At 37.9% G+C, this 3102-nt stretch overlaps 1 non-coding gene across 1 annotated transcript; it reads left to right on the forward strand.

Moving 5' to 3' along the window:
• Positions 1–2734: 2734 nt before the first annotated feature.
• On the forward strand, positions 2735–2807 carry trnak-cuu. The gene has a single exon. It is a non-coding gene; the product is annotated as a tRNA-Lys (tRNA).
• The last annotated feature ends 295 nt before the right edge of the window (positions 2808–3102 follow it).

Consider the following 3102-nt stretch of genomic DNA (forward strand, 5'->3'; position numbering starts at 1 on the left):
AAACACGTATTTTGGTGTAAGAAATTACACAGTGTCAGAGCCCCATTCGTTGTTAGAGAGCAAATTGGGATGATATTGCACATTTTAAGGTTCTCCCTTTGGTTTTTAACTTTTATGGAGAGCACTGCTGTTCTGGGGCACAGAAATAAGAAATGTGAATTCTTAAAAAAGGTTTGGGTTCTCCTTTAAATTCACAGTCAATGATTATGTTCCATCCTCAAAGCATCTGGTGCAGAAAAATAACAGGCTAAAATTATAAATATTAAAGTCATTATAGAAGCCTATGGGGACTTTCTTGAAATGATCACGTAAACTTAAAAAATTAAAATGTAATTACATGATAGCAATGTACTTTTTCACACTTGTATGTGTTCTAGGATTACACTGGACTTGACTTTAGAAATATGAGCAAAGCAGGAGAAGCAGTCAGCAGGTTCCATTTGAAAGTATTTAATCTTTTGCTTGCAGTCAGGTGTGAGTAGTTACAGCTGAGTGGTTATATTTCTACAAATGAAAGAAAGCGTACACAAGGATCAAATTCTATCATATTATCTTGAATAAAGCAACAAACAATTCTAAATCAATCTCTGTGCTCTCCCTGTGTTCCCCTGTGCCTCCACCCCCTGTGTGTGTTAGGTGTTTTCAGTGTGGTTTCCCCTACCTGGTTTCCTCCACTCATCATTTGATTGTTCAGCAAACACAGTGGTACAAGCACGCTGCAACTTGTTGTTTTTGAACATTTTCTAGAGTGTTTTTCATGTTCCTGAAACCTTTATGCTTACACCTATTTTTCCCTCTGTGTCCCAGAACGCCAGAGCCAGATCCCACACCCCCCTCCTCCCAAGCTGCTGCCCGCTTCACCCTCCACTCCTCATTCACCGACCAGCCTGTCTGCATTTGGACTCTGATTCCTCCCATCATCCCTTTTCCCCCTCAAGCCCTGGATTCAGGTCCTCTGCACTGAAAGACCCCCATCCTCCATTCCTTCCCCCGTATTCTCCATCACCTGGCCTCTGTTGCTACTCCTTCCTCTTTTGGCTCCCCATACTCCAGCCCCGATTACACTTCATAGCTGCTCTTTTACTTTGAAATTATCTATGAACAGTAAAGCACTTAGAAGCAGGTAAAAGGTACTGTATGTGTCTGGTGTGATGATTTGAGTGTCAGTGTCAAGTTGGATGCATCAGTCTTACTTTTTCTTTGCCTTTTCCTGTCATGATTCCAGTACATACATTTTCCTTCTTCAATTTAAAATCCGTAAAGTCATTGTTAGAATTATTCTTATGCATACATGAGGCTGAAATTATGCATCAATTTTTAAATTATAAATGCAGAGGAAACTTTTTCTTAGCTTGTGCAAATTTTAGTTAGGTTGTTCCAGGAGATTTATCATAAAATTATAAAACTGGTGTATTAGCACAAAAACTGATTCACTCAGTTTATAGACATTTTAATTGATAGACACAGAGTTGATAAGTGTAAATTTAAATAAATATAAGTAGGTGTTTATGCACAACCTTCTTCTAACAGGCGTACAGCCACAGAGACCAGACTACTCAACAATAAGACCACTGGTATTTTATTGTGAGGAGATGACAGTTAAATGACCAAAACCTTGGAATAAGATTTAATTACAGTTCAATTAGATTGTACTTAATTAACTGACTCTGACAGCTATAAATAGTCTCCTCTTTAAATATACAGGTCAACACAACAAACTGGGATTGCTACGTCTTTCTCAATATAGGTCTGATGTACAACAGACATATTAATAAACACATGGTGAAAGTTGTAACAATGCTAAATCCTTCCTAATCATGGGTAGGACATTTCTTTGAATTAGTGTCAAACCTGTTTGACTTCAACGTGCATGGAACAAGGAAATGTGACCTTTTTACAAGAGAAAGACACTTAATATGGGTAATGAATGGACTCTGTTGTTCATTATTGCATGTCTTTCATTAAACTATCCCTGGTATGTTTAGACAAATCCAGCACTGTGAGTGAAGCTACAAAAATGAAGACACTGCATCATGACAACCTAATATTTTCACAATATGTATAACAATACTCTGTTGACACTTACTTCCATTCAGTAATTATCTCAACTCTATAAAAAAAATGCTTCTCTCAGACTTGTCCTCTTCCTGCTTCATATGATATATGAAAACAATGGGATACTGATGAATAAATACGCTACAAAAATATAAAGTTTAATTTGTATTGTGTGTTTTTGTATGCACCTGCACCTTGGAATGCATTTATTTGATCAGGACAACCCTTTGCATTCATGGATGCACATTGTTCAACCTAAATTCATGCAATTTTTTACCTACATTAAATTTAGCCAGCATCCTCACTGGGCTAAAGGTTTGGACAAATTAGTGCCAAACATAATTTTAGAAACGAACGTAGGTCCAATGACCAGATGGAGCATGCAGCTGATATTCACTTGCTGCAAAAAAAACAACTTTTCACTCACTATCACATCAGATAACAGGTAGTACAAATGATCATTGGGAGTAAAAACCTAGTGGGCAAAGTTTTGACTATAGAAGTGGTGACATCTATTGGTCGAAATTTGATGTTACAATTTTCTCACATTCTTTTCTCTTCAGAATTAGGGATAATCTTCTGCAGATTTTCCTGATTAAAGCATACCTTTGTGTCATGAAATATGTGTTTTGTAAGCAATGTTTTTCATTTTGACATGATGTATTTTGCTGAGTTACAGGCCCGGCTAGCTCAGTCGGTAGAGCATGAGACTCTTAATCTCAGGGTCGTGGGTTCGAGCCCCACGTTGGCCGATATAGGCTTTTAAGTGGAAGGATCAATGCAAGAATGGGAAAAAAAAGTGCAAAGGAACTTCATTTCTGAGAGGCTAGATGTGAGTACAGGAACTCAAAAGGCCCTCTAGGAATGGATGTGCTTCATCACGACCAACGTGCTATGATGCATAGCTCAACTACCGCAGTTGGTTGAATCTTAGCGCAATAAATATACAAGTGCAATTTAATCTCCATATGCACTGTGTAGGCAATTGCTGAAAATTGTCAAAGACTATTCTTCTGGGAGTCGTTGGTTCAAGGCCCATGGTGGGAG

The sequence above is a fragment of the Seriola dumerili genome, unplaced genomic scaffold (genome assembly GCF_002260705.1).
Source record: "Seriola dumerili isolate Sdu_G_001 unplaced genomic scaffold, Sdu_1.0 BDQW01000113.1, whole genome shotgun sequence".
NCBI classification, from domain to species: domain Eukaryota; kingdom Metazoa; phylum Chordata; class Actinopteri; order Carangiformes; family Carangidae; genus Seriola; species Seriola dumerili.